Source organism: Schistocerca gregaria, chromosome X (genome assembly GCF_023897955.1).
Source record: "Schistocerca gregaria isolate iqSchGreg1 chromosome X, iqSchGreg1.2, whole genome shotgun sequence".
Lineage (NCBI taxonomy): Eukaryota > Metazoa > Arthropoda > Insecta > Orthoptera > Acrididae > Schistocerca > Schistocerca gregaria.
The window spans coordinates 587,889,901-587,907,199 of record NC_064931.1 but is presented as its reverse complement, the minus strand read 5'-3'; positions in this window follow the sequence as shown (position 1 = coordinate 587,907,199).

Genomic DNA, 17,299 nt, shown 5'->3' with positions numbered 1-17,299 from the left:
TTCATATGGCTTTCTTACCATTTGTTACTAATATCACTATAACTAGGTAGTGACACTACATTACTGTGGTATCGTCCAGAGATAGCGGTGCCATATCAGAGTCAGTGACATGAACCAATACCACAGACATTAGTGAGGGCTCCCTGCAATCTGCACCAGTGTGTGGGAGGCACTCCAGAAGACTGTGCCTCCCTCCCAGAAACAGCAGCACCCTCACACTGTGGTCAATACAGTGTCAAGTATGCAAGCACTCTGTCTCAGTTTGAGACTCAGCTATGGCAGTCAGCATCATTGAGTAGGACAGTGATGGTAATAAAGTTTCAGATGAACTTTTAATGTTGTTTATGTTGACAAGATACGGCATATTAACAGTTTTTAATTAGTGCATCAAGTGATGCTTTGCTAGTCCATGATAGTTCTAAATTAACTAGTACTCTTGTGACAAAGAAGCGTGTCAAAATTAGGTATATCTTTTATTCATTTATGTAACAAAGTGAAATAATAATTCATGTGTTCTAGTTTGATGTGCCACCTCACAGAGCCATCAAAGAACCTACAGTTGTGACCAGATGAAAAGTGTTTCACCTGATCACAACAGTTAGCCACTGTCTACCTCCCCCCCTCCATGGGGAAGAACAGGCCCACCCTGAGCCTTGCTCAGGGCTTGTTTTCCATTGTAACTACTTCCACCTTTGATCCATACAATAAGTACTTGCTACTAGACTGGCTACTCTTAAACACTACAAAATTACTACATTTATGTTTATGACTACGCTCCATCTTCCTAAAGCTCTGTACATTTATTTGTCATCTCCCGTATTTACACTACAATATTCCTCATACACTTGCTATGGCTATTGTCACCTTGGAATCTCCCCTTACATTAATTAATTTCATATCATCTCTCAAGGGCCCCTTGCTCTGCTCATTAACTCAAACACTACATAACTTACTTCACTGCTAGGCCTCTTGCCATGATTATGTGAAAACAACATCTAACCCTCCATTTCACACTTAAAAACTATAAAAGAAACACTTTCTTTTTTAATAAGTTATTATTAACTGATCAACTTCCACAAAACATGGTCTACCTCCATTAAATGCTTATGTTTGGAATCTCATCCGTCTATCCAGTGGATTTTTAACCCTTCGTTTTGGATCAGCTTTTGGAACTTTGTTCACCTGTTTTCCCAATAAACGTAATCTAAAAACTACCCACACGAGTAAACCACACACCCCCACTACCACAGACGACACTTTGTGAAGTAGTTTCACTTATTCCTCCCAATGTAGGGTTCATTAAAAACTGAATTCTCCTTGAAATACTTGGTTTATGGTACACCTGCTCAGCCAGAAAAGCTTCCTGGTATCTGGTGGCACTATACCATCGAAGTTATGCCTTCATACTTTTGTACATGTTTAACACATTTGACTTGTACAAGAGACACACCTTGTGACAGCTCTATGCCACAAACAGATTTCTGCCACTGAAGGTTAATTTTGGTATGCTGTTCAGTTAGATCATTTACTATAAGGCTTGCATTGCACCCTTCACTCACTTCATACTTGTCACATACACCAGACTTCGGCTGTGCTGTAAACAGCTCACTACGAATGTCAGCTGCTTGCCCTGCAAGGTTGTGACCCCATAAGTGAGACTGTACTACATTTCGAACTTCTGGTGTACACTGTTCGAAAGACTGAACCATGCTGACTTTATCATTCACTCTAACTCATCTCATCTTCCTTTTCCTCTGTTCACCATGTTTATGAGGAAATATTTGTTCCTGTAACATTTCTGCCACAACATCTGCAACACAACCAACAACAACTTCTTGTGCATTCACTTTAGTATCTAAAAACAGCAACATTGTCTGCAGTTCCGCTCTGCACGATGCAAGGCACATGCACTTCTCTGTGCACCTAAACCAGGCTCTCTGGCACCAACACAAAACCCATTACCAACCAGCTGGGCAGGATACTACTCACTTGGATCACTCATCTTGCTATCACCACACTTAATCTGTTTCGGTACAGCTACTATTCATTCCTGCTGTCCCTGGACTCCACAACTCTACTTGATATTTAGTGTTCAAATGTGTATGATATCCTAAGGGACCTAACTGCTGAGGTCATCTGTCTCTAGACTTACACACTACTTAAATTAACTTATGCTAAGAACAACACTCACACTCATGCCCGAGGCAGGACTCGAACCTCCAACTTGATATCAGAGTGGATACTTCTACATTGATCTTCAACGACGTCATTATTCTGTACTTTGCTTAGATTTCCAGAAACTTGTGACAAAATTCACAACTAATTTAATCGTCCCACTAAAAAGATCATCTAACCAACCATGACATTCTGTCCTACTTTTCACAGGATCGACAGGTCTAACTATGTTAATGGTACATGGCTGTCCTGTAGGAACGCGTAACCTATTCATAAGCCTGCTTCCTCCTTTTGCCTCCTCTCTGCTATGCGTTAGATGAGTATGTGCCAAGCAAGATCGTAAGAGATGGAAAAGAGCCACCGTGGTACAACAACTGAGTTAGAAAACTGCTGCAGAAGCAAAGGGAACTTCACAGCAAACATGAACATAGCCAAAGCCTTGCAGACAAAAAAAATTTATGCGAAGCGAAATGTAGTGTGAGGAGGGCTATGCGAGAGGCGTTCAATGAATTCGAAAGTAAAGTTCTATGTACTGACTTGGCAGAAAATCCTAAGAAATTTTGGTCCTATGTCAAAGTGGTAGGTGGATCAAAACAAAATGTCCAGACACTCTGTGACCAAAATGGTACTGAAACAGAGGATGACAGACTAAAGGCCGAAATAATAAATGTCTTCTTCCAAAGCTGTTTCACAGAGGAATACTGCACTGTAGTTCCTTCTCTAGATTGTCGCACAGATGACAAAATGGTAGATATCAAAATAGATGACAGAGGGATAGAGAAACAATTAAAATCGCTCAAAAGAAGAAAGGTCACTGGACCTGATGGGATACCAGTTCGATTATACACAGAGTACACGAATGAACTTGCCCCCCTTCTTGCAGCGGTGTACCGTAGGTCTCTAGAAGAGCGAAGCATTCCAAAAGATTGGAAAAGGGCACAGGTCATCCCCGTTTTCAAGAAGGGACGTCGAACAGATGTGCAGAACTATAGACCTGTATCTCTAACGTCAATCAGTTGTAGAATTTTGGAACACGTATTATGTTCGAGTATAATGACTTTTCTGGAGACTAGAAATCTACTCAGAAGGAATCAGCATGGGTTTTGAAAAAGATGGTCGTGTGAAACCCAGATCACGCTATTCGTCCACAAGACTCAGAGGGCCATAGACACGGGTTCACAGGTAGATGCCGTGTTTCTTGACTTCCGCAAGGCGTTTGACACAGTTCCCCATAGTCGTTTAATGAACAAAGTAAGAGCATACAGACTATCAGACCAATTGTGTGATTGGATTGAAGAGTTCCTAGATAACAGAAAGCAGCATGTCATTCTCAATGGGGAGAAGTCTTCCGAAGTAAGAGTGATTTCAGGTGTGCTGTAGGGGAGTGCCATAGGACCGTTGCTATTCACAATATACATAAATGGCCTGGTGGATGACATCGGAAGTTCACTGAGGCTTTTTTAAGATGATGCTGTGGTGTATCGAGAGGTTGCAACAATGAAAAATTGTACTGAAATGCAGGAGGATCTGCAGCGAATTGACGCATGGTGCAGGGAATGGCAATTGAATCTCAATCTAGACAAGTGTAATGTGCTGCGAATACATAGAAAGATAGGTCCCTTATCATTTAGCTGCAAAATAGCAGGTCAGCAACTGGAAGCAGTTAATTCCATAAATTATCTGGGAGTACACATTAGGAGTGATTTAAAATGGAATGATCATATAAAGTTGATAGTCGGTAAAGCAGATACCAGACTGAGACTCATTGGAAGAATCCTAAGGAAATGCAATCCGAAAACAAAGGAAGTAGGTTACAGTACGCTTGTTCGCCCACTGCTTGAATACTGCTCAACAGTGTGGGATCTGTGTGGGATACGGGCTTTTGTTAAAGTTTCAAGAACATACCTTCACCAAAGAGTCAAGCAGTATATTGCTCCCTCCTATGTATATCTCACGAAGGGACCATGAGGATAAAATCAGAGAGATTAAAGCCCACACAGAAGCATACCAACAATCCTTCTTTCCACAAACAATACGAGACTGGAATAGAAGGGAGAACCGATAGAGGTACTTAGGGTACCCTCCGCCACACACCATCAGGTGGCTTGCGGAGTATGGATGTGGATGTGGATGTAGATGTAGATGTAGATGTAGATGTAGATGCTTCCTCTCTTTCCATTCTCTGCATAATCAATGTATTTCTCAAATCCCAAGGCCGTTTTCCATTATCCAGGCTTCGTGCTCTATTTGCAACTTCTCCCTATGCTCTGGAGTTCTGTAATACACTATATCCTTCAACTCAGTATGAAGAGCTCCTAATCTTTTAGATCATTACCTTCTCTGATAGCAACTTATCTACTTTGCTTCTTAAAATTTTAAACACTTCCTCCCTAGTAGGTATCCAAACTGCAGCTCTTGGTGGTGCTGACTACAACATGATTACCTCTTATCAATTACACTAAAACAACAACAATAACACCTCAACATGCCACTATCCCTGCTTTCCACTACGTTACAAGCTTAAATACTGAGCCATATTCCTTGCTCCATGTAATACAAAATCAAATTATGAGAACATGTAACCGTAACCCTATTATATTACTTCTTACTATAACTTAGCTACTCTCACCCAAGTGACTGCTAACAATTACTACTATATGCCAAAAAACAACTAAACTTAGCTTCACATTCTGAATTACTACTCATGGTTCACAGCCTATATATTACTAGACAATGAACCACATCTCTTGCTCATAACACCCATATTGCCCATATCCACCAGGTAAAAATGAACACTTATATCTACATCTCCTCAAAAATACCATCCTGCCCCATACAAAACTTACAAGCAAAACTCAGCCTCTGGTAAAAACCCATTGACCTGCCATGAACTCACAGTTGGAAAAAGAAAAAAAGAAACAAGACAAAAAGACTGCACTCACCCCCCTTGTGCTGATGAAACTGTATCCCTCAGTAGTCAAATCATAGTCTTCACTCACAGATGGTGGTTGTAGGCATTGTCAATCCCTCTGCTGTCAGAAGAGGGCACTGTGATGGACCAGTGGGCTGTCACTTGTCATGGCTCCCAGCATCAGTGGTAAACACCTTTTGCTGTTACAGTGTGCCCTTGAGGACCACCTGATCCTGGCAACTCAATCCCCTGTGCATTCACAATGGTGATGCGTGGAGACTGCTATGAGTGGGACACGAACCACTGCTCTTTGGCAGGAATCTGATGGTGGCAGGCAGCAGATGTGAATAGCAGGCCGGTGGTACTGCGTCACCAAGTCCTGCAAGGAACTCAAGAGCTGGCCCAACCCGATCTCGAAATTGTGGCTGCACCTGATGATGCCTTGTCATTTGGTGTGGTGATAGTGTTGCTGGACTCCAAATGAATCTGCCTCAAAGTTCAGACCTAATTACATGCCTATGAGTACATTTATTGCACTGAAACATGGTTCCCAGCCATATAGATCACAATAAGAGTTTTGCCCTGGTGTAGTGACATCATCCCGCCCACTCAGGTTATCAACATGGCACGATGTAGTTTTCTGCTGAGAGTGGCTAGCTGAGCACGCAGTTCTTTTGTAGTTGCAGATAGAGCAACTGTACGAACACTACTACAGACGTTGATGTGGGCATCTTCAAGGTTGCCAGCATGTGCCCTCAATCAAGGACTGCAAAGGGAAAGGCTTGTGGGGGGTGGAGGGTGGGGATTGGAGGAGGGGAATGGGGGTGGACAGTGGGGGTTGTGACAGAGAGGTGGGCGATGGGGGTGGGGGAGGGGAAGGGGTGATGTAAGTCAGTTGGGCTGCATCAGCTCAGTTTGTCAATGCACCAGATCATGGTAACCTGTCTGATCACTTAAATTATTGTGATCAGTGGACACTACGGGCTAGCAATACATATGTGGGCTTTTGATCAAGTCATCAATATGCCTGGTGTGATCCAGTTTTCACGGTTTGAAGTAGGTGGCACTGGAGTGCCTTATGGTCTCTTTTCGGTCAGCAGTTGGTGGAGAGAGTCTCATGTGGGGAGTGTGGATAGTGTTTAGGTGAGATTCACATGTGTGGAGGCTGGGTAATGTTTGGCCAGGGGTTGGACTCAATTTTCTGAGCATAAGTACAGCTGTGCCATTTCTACACTTCGAAAATTTACAGATGATCAGTTACAGGACTTAGTTGTCTTCTTACTGATTTCCAGTTGTATTTTTCTATGACTGAAGAACAAAAGGTGGCACAAGAGATAGTATATTGTGTGATGAAATTTTACAAACAATAATTCAGTGTAACTGAGAAACTTGCATTGTACTATTTTGTCATTATTTGGACTTTGATATTGCTACTGGGATAGCTGAATTTACTGGGGACAGTATCAAATAGATTGATATTTTACACAAATGTAACTGAACCCCATACAGTTTTAATTATTTAACTTGAGGTGGAACAGACACATTTTTAATAACAGTATGTAAGGCTTTCTTCTTGTTTGTGAGAGTTTTACTGCCAATACATTATTTAATTTTAAACCAAATTTTTCATTAAATTGACTACCTTATTTGGTTATCCATCCCATTAATTTCCTCTATTTTATTATAAAATTCCAAGCTTTCAATAATATCCACCATCATCTTCACCAGGGACTGAAACTGACTGTTGTGAACTGGTGAAGTTCTTCTTTTATACCCACAGAACGGTATCTGATGGGCTGGATTACGTCATGATGGCACATACAGAGGAGGCAGGCTATGTGTCTATAGATTTTGCTTGTGCTCTTTATCTAGCATCACTTGCAGTGTCATCCACTGCATCAGGCAGTGAACTCCAAGAAGTATTCCTCAGTATAGTTCAAAGAGTGAATAAGTATTCTTATTTGTTCAAACAAAATCTTGTGCTTATTTAACAGACAGTGCTCTGCCATCACAGATTTATCCAAATGCTTGCTTTTAAGGTTATTTTGATGCTTGATGCGATGATTGGCAACTGTCCATATAGAGTGGCCCACACACATCCCGCTGCACTCGCAAGGGACGTTTTACATTCCTAGCACTCTAAAGCCGAAATTTTCTTCAACGGCTCACAACATTTCTTTAATTTTTCTGGGTGGCTGGAAGACTGGTCTGATTCCTTGCCTGTTTAGGACTCTGCCTATATTGTTAGTTTTGCATTGCAGAATGGAAGCTGCACTATGTGTTGGTCCTCTTGGCTTCAAGCCAACCTAAGCCCATTATTAATACTACAGAAAAAAGTTATCAGAATTATTTGTGGTGCCAAACCCAGAGAATCATGTCGAAATCTGTTCCCAAAATTAGGAGTGCTTACCATTACAGGTTTATACATATTGAAAGTTATATTGCTTGTTAAAACAATAAATCCAAATTTCAACTGTGACCTGCACCAGTACGATACAAGGCAAAAGTTCAGATACCATGTAAATAGCCACAGAACAGCTTTATATGAAAAAAATGCACTTTATGCTGGGCTGAAGCTAGCTAATACCCTACCAAAAAGTTTCACAACCCTTCCTAGTAACAAATTAAAAGATCAGCTAAAAAAATTTCTAATTGAAAACCCTTTTTATTCCTTAGACGAGTACTATATCTATATGAAAAGTGCTTCATAAGCATGTCAAGCTCATAGTTTAAAGTAACTTACAACTAATACGATGTTGATAACAACAATATTTGTAATATTGTGATTGTATACTACCAAATGTAAAATGCATCAAATGTAAAATTTATTAATACAAACAAACCATTAGTTTTTAAATTTATAAACTGACGTATACAGAAGAATAATCTATATGATGTCCTGAAACTGTATTATTTCTAGGGATTGTATTTGATTATTCGATGTTGAATAAATATTATTATTATTATTATTATTATTATTATTATTATTATTATTATTATTCTTTGAATGGCGTATGAAACAACTGATGCACAAAAATAGAGTTGCCACAGGTTTCCCCAAGAGAAATTCCCTGATTTCCAGACAAGTTTTAGCATTTTTCCCTGACAAATTTTGAGATATCAAGGGGAAGTAAAGAGATAAGTTGACAAGAAATGTAATAACTTCTGTATTTCTACATGTGTGAGCAAAATTCTAAAGTAATGACATCAACATCTTTTGTAATGAACTGTTTTTAGATAAAGAAAGCAAGCCAAATGGTATATGTGTTTCATTAAGACCACTGATGTTATTTTATTGCAATAAAATGAAACACATTTGGTGACAAAAATATGCATTTTGTTGGACTCACAAGACAGATTCAAAATACCTTCACTGATTTCAGGAACAACCTCAGAAAAAGTAAGCCCCTTGAAAAAAGTGTATAAAGTGGGGAAAAGTTGCGTAAACCAACTCTATAGGTTACCGGCAATAAAATGTTGGTTCTACTATGATCGTTAATGTCATTTATTACCCACTGTGTTTTAGTTGCTGGTATTGTCGTGGTCTTCAGTCCAAAGACTGGTTTGATGTAGCTCTCTTTGCTACTCTATCCTGTGCAAGCCTCTTCATCTCTGAATAACTACTGCAGGCTGCATCCTCCTGAATCTGCTTAGTCTATTCATCTGTTGGACCCCCGCTACAATTTTTACCCTCCATGCTTCCCTCCAATACTAAATTGGTGGTCCCTCGATGCCTCGGAACGTGTCCTATCAACCGATCCCTTCTAGTCAAGTTGTGTCATAAATGCCTCTTCTCCTCAGTTATATTCAGTACCTCCTCATTAGTTACATGATCTGCCCATCTAATCTTCAGCATTCTTCTGTAGCACTCCATTTCAAAAGCGTTAATTCTCTTCTTGTCTAAACTGTTTACCATCCATGTTTCACTTCCATACATGGCTACAATCCACATAAATACTTTCAGAAAAGACTTCCTGACACTTAAATCTAAACTTGATGCTGACAAATTTCTCTTCTTCAGAGATTCTTTTCTTGCCATTGCCAGCCTTTCTACTTCGACCATCATCAGTTATTTTGCGGCCCAAATAGAAAATCTCATCTACTACTTTAAGTGTCTTGTTTCCTAATCTAATTCCCTCAGCATCACCTGATTTAATTCAACTACATTCCATTATCCTCATTTTTCTTTTGTTGTCATTCTTATATCCTCCTTTTAAGACACTGTCCATTCCGTTGAAGTTTTCTTCTATGTCCTTTGTTGACTCTTGTGGAATTACAATGTCATCAGCAATCCCCAAGGTTTTTATTTCTTCTCCCTAGATTTTAATTCCTACTCCAAAGTTTTCTTTTGTTTCCTTTACTGTTTGCTCAATATACAGATTGAATAGCATAGGGGATAGGCTACAACCCTGTCTCACTCCCTTCCCAACCACTGCTTCCCTTCCATGCCCTTTGGGTCTTACAACTGCCATATGGTTTCTGTACAAATTATAAATAGCCTTTCACTCCCTGCCACCTTCAGTGTTTGAAAGAGATTATTCCAGTCAATATTGTCTCAAAAGCTTTCTCTAAGTCTACAAATGCTAGAAACATAGATTTGTATTTGCTTAACCTCTCTTCCAAGATAAGTTGTAGGGTCAGTATTACTGTGCGTGTTCCTACATTTCCATGGAATCCAAACTGATCTTCCTTGAGGTCGGCTTCTACCAGTTTTTCCATTCATCTGTGTTTGTATTTTGTAACCGTGACTTATTAAACTAACAGTTTGGTAATTCTCACATCTTTCAGCACCTGCTTTCTTTGAAATTGGTATTATTATATTCTTCTTGAAGACTCATACTTGCTCACCAAATGGAAGAGTTTTGTCATGGCTGGCTCTCGTAGGGCATCAGTAGTTCTAACAGAATATTGTCTACTGCTGGGGCCTTGTTTCAAATTAGATCTCTCAGTGCTCTGTCGAATTCTTCACACAGTATTATATCTCCCATTTCATCTCCACCTATGTCCTCTTCCATTTCCATAACATTGCTCTCAAATACATCATCCTTGTATAGACCCTCTATGTACTCCTTCCACCTTTCTTCTTTCCCGTCTTTGCTTAGGACTGGTTTTCCATCTGAGCTCTTGATATTCATACAGGCGCTTCTCTTTTCTCCAAAAGTTTCTTTAATTTTCCTGTAGGCCACATCTATCTTACCTCGAGTGATATATGCCTCTACATCCTTACATTTGTCCTCTAACCATTCCTGCTTAGCCATTTTGCACTTCATGTCAATTTCATTTTTGAGAAGTTTGTATTCCTTTTTTGCCTGCTTTGTTTATTGCATTTTTATACTTTCTCCTTTCATCAATTAATTTCAATGTCTCTTGTGTTGTGCAAGGATTTCTACTAGCCCTTGTCCTATTACCTACTTGGTCTTTTGTTGCCTTCTCTATTTTCTCTCTCAGAGCTACCCATTCTTTTTCTATTGTATTTGTTTTGCCTGTTCTTATCAATCATTCAACGCTCCCTACAAAACTCACTGCAACCTTTGGTTCTTTCAGTTAATCCGGGTACCATTTCCGTAAATTCCTACCTTTTTGCAGCTTCTTCAGTTTTCATCCACAGTTCATAACAATAAAATGTGGTCAGAGTCCACATCTGTCTCTGGAAATATCTTACTATTTAAAACTTGGTTCTGAAATCTCTGGCTTACTATTACATACTCAATCTGAAACCTTCCAGTGTCTTCAGGTCTCCCTGATGCATACCACCTTCTTTCACGATTCTTAAACTAAGTGTTAGCTACGATTAAGCTATGCTCTTTCACTCCTTACCTCCAGTCCGCATTCACCTGCTACATTTCCTTCTCTTCCTTTTCTTACTATCAAATTCCAGTCCCCCATCAAATTTTCATCTCCCATAACTATCTGAATAATTTCTTTTATCTCATCACACATTTCTCCAATCTTATCATCGTCTGTGGAGCTAGTTGGCATATAAATTTGTACTACTGTGGTAAGTGTGGGCTTCATGTAAATTATGGCTACAATGATGTGTTCGCTATGCTGTTCGTAGTAGCTTATCCGAGTTCTTATTTTTTAAATTCATTATTAAACCTACTCCTGCATTACCTCTATTTCATTTTGTATTTATAACCTTATATTCACCAGACCAGAAGTCTTGTTCCTTGTGCCACCATACGTCACTAATTCCCACTATATCTAAATTTAACCTGTCTGTTTCCCTTTCTCTAATCCATCTGCACAATTAAGGGATTACACATTCCAGCCTCTGATCCATAGAACACCAGTTTTGTTTCTCCTGATGACAATGTCCTCCTGCATAATCCCCACCTGGAGATCCAAATGGAGGACTATTTTACCTCCAGAGTATTTTACCCAAGAGGACACCATCATCATTTAACCATACAGTAAAGCTGCATGCCCTGGGGAAAAATTATAGTGGTAGTTTCCCCATGCTTTCAGCTGTTCACAGTACCAGCACAGGCAAGGCCGTTTTGGTTGATATTACAAGGCCAGATCAGTCAATCATCCAGACTGTTGCCTCTGCAACTACTGAAAAGGCTGCTGCCCCTTTTCAGGAACCACACATTTGTTTGCCTCTCAACAAATATCCCGCCATTGCTGTTTCATCTACAGTATGGCTATCTGTATTGCTGAGGTACGCAAGCCTCTCCACCAATGGCAAGGACCATGGTTCATAGGGGAGGGGGGGCGGGGGTGTACTCTGTGTTATTTCTATTATTTTAAATGCAAAATGCATTGTGTGATTTTTCTTTCAAGAAATGCATAAATACATAGTGTTCAAACTGCCAGCAACTGCCACAATTTTCTTCTTCTTATCATCCATACTTTCTAACATATAAACTACTTTCGAAGTGCCAAAATGTACTAGAATAAATGAAATGTCTACAAAATGCCACACTGTACAATGTATTTGCAGTGAGATAGTTGTAATTCCTGAAATCCAACGCCACAGTCCTGGCTCCATGGATGAACCATGAAAATCTGCGTCATTATGCCATACACAAACAGTCCTGGCCTGCGGGGAGATTGGCTAGACTAGATCCGACAAGCAGGGCCTGCACATTAGTGGGAAACTATGGGCTTCAGTTCAGCAGGCCCGATCCGTTACAGATAACCACAGCAATGGGCTGCAGTTTTGCCCCATCATGGAAGTCCACTTGTGTCGCCAGCTATTCACTTCAGATGGTCACAATGTTGATGAAATGAGACTGTGGTGATCAATCCATACAACAGATAACTTGCACAAATACTCTAAGAATCAATACTAATGAGGATAGGTAGCAACTCATCATAGAGATGATCACTGAGCCACAGACAGGCACATAGAAGAGACACTCGCAACTAAATTTTTGACCATAGCCTTTGCTAGAAAACAAGAGAGCGCACACTTCACACAATCACTCAGACACAAATCGTGCACACATGACTGCCCTCTTCGGCCACTGCGTCAATGGCCTTCAAGAATCAGATCCAAACAAACCACTTCTCATGTCTCCCTGTCTCTCATTGGCAGCTGCTAGGCTAGCCGCATGAAGTGCTGGCAACACTAACTCCAAGCTGAGGGGAGTAGTAGAAAGGGAAGAACCAGTAAGAATGAGGGATTAGGGAAGCAGTGAACATACTCAGCTGTGCCCAGTCAGCAACAGTGTGTGACGTCTCAGTAAACAAACCATTTCATCTACTAAGCCAAAAACGAGGTTTTTCCAGTGTTTTTTCAACTTTCCCTGGCACGTTTGAAATTCCCCAATTTCCAAAACTTGTGGCAAACCTGAACGATGGGTTTGCCACTGTCACCAGCCATAGCTAACTTTTTCAGGGAAGATTCTGAAGAGAACACTGAACAGTGCTCCTTTCTGACCATATTGCTTCTTCAGGTATGTTGATGATACATTACTAATCTGGCTGCATGGCACTGCTGCAGTTCATTAATCATCTTAATGGTATACATGCCAACATAATATTTCCAGTAAAGGTGGAGAAGGATGGAGTTACCTTTCTTAGATGTGTTGGTTGAATGTAAATCAGATCAACAACTTGGTCATTCAGTGTACGGAAAACCAATGCATACACATCTGTATCTCAACAGGCATAGCTTTCACCATCTAGCAGAGAGGAAGACAGTGTTCAGAAGGAATGGGTATTCTGTTTGTGATATCAGATAACACTGTTGCCGATTGCCGGTTGCCGATTGTTGCATCGAGCATCAATGTCACCTTAAATACAAATATTTGGATAAATCAGCAAAGGCAGAGCACAGCCTGTTAAATAAGCACAAGATTTTGTTTGAACAAACGCAAATACTTGCTCACACTTTGAACAATTGGGAGTCTAATCAGAGAAGCTATTGAAATTAGACTTCAAGAAAACAACTTCAATAGACACTGGCTATGCACTTAAAAATGCATGAAAGAGCTCTCTTGGTAAGGAAAAAACATAGATGAATACATCTCGCAGTTCACCAGCTGATGCGATGGACAGTACTGCAAGCAATGCTACATAGAGAACGGAAGCAAAATCTGTGTATGCACAGCAGTCATCTCTGCAAATGCCATCATGATGTAATCCAACCAGACACCGTTCTGTGGGTGTAAAAGACGGAACTTTGATAGTTCACAAGTGTCAGTTTTATGCCCTGACAAAAATAATGGTGGATATCATCGAAAGCTTGGAATTTTATCAGAATTTGATGTGGCAAATGACCTGAGAAATTTTTATGCATTTATTTGTGTTGCTTGAGGCTTTCCTGATGGACTAGTTGTAAATACAGTTCTTGGGTGAGACTTGGGAAGATGGAGAAAAATAGCAAACTACCATTCCTGGATGTGTTGGTGCCAACAAAAGAGGATGCCGCCGTGAGTCATGCTGTGTACCGTAAACCTACATGCAAGGTCTTATACTTACAGGGTAGAAACTGTCACCATCCGGAAGTGGTGTGTTTGGAACATTGGTCCACAGAGCATGAGCCTTATCAGATTCAGACAGCTTATCTGATGAGCTACGCAACCTCTGTACTGTATTTTTAGAAAACAGATATTCGAGGAGGAGATTTGGCTTGCCTTATGCCTGGCGTGTGTCAGACAAATTGAGGAGCAGGAAGAAAGTCTAGAACCAAGGAGAATGGTCATCTTGCTGTACATCAGTATCTTTTATCTGCCAGCCCAACTTGGAGTTCTCCCAGGTTAATGAAAGATGGTCTTGGTTTAAGAAGGTCAGATGTGTGTAAGATCCCCTGTAGCTGCGGGATGTAACACACTGGACAAAATTGTTATGATATATGTATCAAACATTGACAACACACATGTTTGGACTAGCCAGAGAAATCTGCAATGGCTGAGCACCGTCCCAATACAGGATACAGTAACGAATACAGAAACACCAAAATTCTTTTGTCGAGGTCTTCTACTGGGACAGCATCATTAAATAAGCAGTGAAAATTTGCAACTCGACTAATCTGCTTAACAGGGACACAGGATATCAACTTAGCACAGCATGGGATCCAGCACTGGCCATGTTAAAATCACAGCTACCACAAGGAAGAACTGATGGTCGAACAAGGAATGGCGCTGTGGTGATGACAATGGTGCTGACTGACGCACATCAGCATGAGTACACTCACCAGCAGGGGGCTCCCAGCACAGGGCACTAGGTGGGCGATGTCAGGGAACAATATGACTGACAGTTTCTGTGGGTGTGTCGAAGCTATTGGTTCATCGTCTGTCAGGTGGCCTAGCTATCTTTCTTGATACCGATCAGGATATCTGCATGATTGGGCACTGAATCTGGTGCATTCATGCCTGTGCAGTTTCTTCTCAGACTGGCATAAACAGGAGAGGCTTTGCTCATGGCCTCAGCAGCGTGTTCATCACACCTGAAGATGTTGGTCATTTCCACTGATGAAATATTGTGGAAAAATTTCATGACAACATCTGATGCCTCGCCCAAGAAGCATATCTACAATTATTTATTTATATTCAATATTCCTGACTATTTGTGTATGATCAATGCTTGCCTGTTAAAACTTTTTGATTAAACAGCTGTTAAGTAGATTTTTTTTTTTCAAAATTGGCTTTGTTGTTGAGGTACTGTGGCTGGCAAGTGTAATAACAATTCCAATAGACCTTCTGGGTAAATATTGTTTTCCAACTAGTACAGTTTTATTTAAACTTATGAACTAAAAGTAAAGCTTCTCTGGACAGACTGACTGCATACATGGGTAGGAGTGATTCAGAGAATACATTCACATGTGTTGCGCATCTCTTAAGAGTTTTGCAATGATGATATATTTCATCCCTTATCGAACTACTGAAGCTCAAACCAAATTAGAACTGCTTCCTTGCTGTGTAAACACACGATACTTCTCAGACATAAATATAGTACACACACATTTCTGGAGAGAGGCATTTTTTAAAACAGATATACCATTGATTCTATGTTTTCCTGATTCATGCATTACTTACACTTCTTTTGCATGTAGGACTGAACTGCATCATTTATACTTTAGGACATTTCAACGAGAGATATGCATATTGTTGTTGTTGTGCTCTTTGTCCAAAGATTGTTTTGATGCTGATATTCTACTGTATTCTGTGCAAGCCTCTTCATCTCTGAATAACTACTGCAACCTACAGTCTTCTGAACCTGCTTACTGCATTCATCTCTTGGTCTCCCTCTACAATTCTCCACCACTTACACCCCCCCTCCCCACCAAAAAAAAACTTGCCTGTAATACTAAACTGGTGATGCCTTGATGTCTCTGAATGTGTCCTATCAACCGATCCCTTCTTTTAGTCAAGTTCTGACACAATTCAAAGGCTACTATTCTATTCTTGTTCGAACTGTCTATGTATGTTTCACTTTCATACAAGGCTACACTTCATAGGAATACTTTCAGGAAAGGTTTTTCATACAAGGCTACACTCCATAGGAATACTTTCAGAAAAGACTGCCCAACGTTTAAACCTTTATTTGTTATTAACAAATTTGTTTTCTTCAGAAACACTATTCTTGTCATTGGCAGTCTGCATTGTATATCCTTACTACTTTGGCCATCGTAAGTTATTTTACTCCCCAAATAGCATAACTCCTCTACTATTTTTAGTGTCTTGTTTTCTCATCTAATTTACTCGGTATCACATGATTTAATTCAATTATGTTCCATTCATCTTGTTTTGCTTTAGTAGATGTTCATCTATATCCTCCTTTAGAGACAGTATCCAGTCCTTTGCTGGCTCTGACAGAATTACAATGCCATAGGCAAACCTCGGTGTTTTTATTTTTTCTAGCTGAATTTTAATTCATTCTCCAAATTTTTCTTTGTTTCCTTTACTACTTTCTCAAAGTGCAGACAGAGTAACATCAGGGATAGTTTACAACCATACCTCACTCCCTCCTCAAACACTACTTCTCTTTCATACAATTAGATTCTTATAAGTGCCTTAGCATTTGAGGCTGACTGCAGTACAATTTTACTGCCGCCAACTTATATTTCGCAGAAAGACCACAAAGATAAGATAAGAGAGATTAGGGCTCATACAGAGGCATATAGGCAGTCATTTTTCCCTCGTTCTGTTTGGGAGTGGAACAGGGAGTAAAGATGCTAGTTGTGGTACGAGGTACCCTCCACCACGCACCGTATGGTGGATTGCGGAGTATGGACATAGATGCCTTATGGTTTCCATACAGGTTGTAAACAGAGTTTTGTTCCCTGTATTTTACCCATGCTACCTTCAGAATTATAATGAGTTTATTCAAGTGAACCTTTGCATTTCCTTCACTTATCTTCTAAGAATAGTTGTAGTGTCAGTATTACCTTGGGTGTTCCTACATTTCTTTGGGATACAAACTGATCTTCCCCGAGGTCAGCTTCTACCATTCATGTTAGTACTTTGCAGTTCATAGAAAAACAAACTGCCATTGCAGAAAAAGACTATTAAGACATAGAAACTGTTTGTTAACAAGGAACTATTAATGATTATGAACTAGGCTGCAGAATGTCCTTCACTTTTCCTCTTCCAAAACTTCTTATTTAGTTTGCATTTATGACAAGTATAAAGTGCGTATTATCACAGTTTTGACATTACTCTGGGAATAAAATGATTGTCATCATGCTGAAGCAATTTTCATAGTATTTACGAGAGACATGGATAACATAAATCAGGTAGCAGAGCAGAAAGAGACATAGGA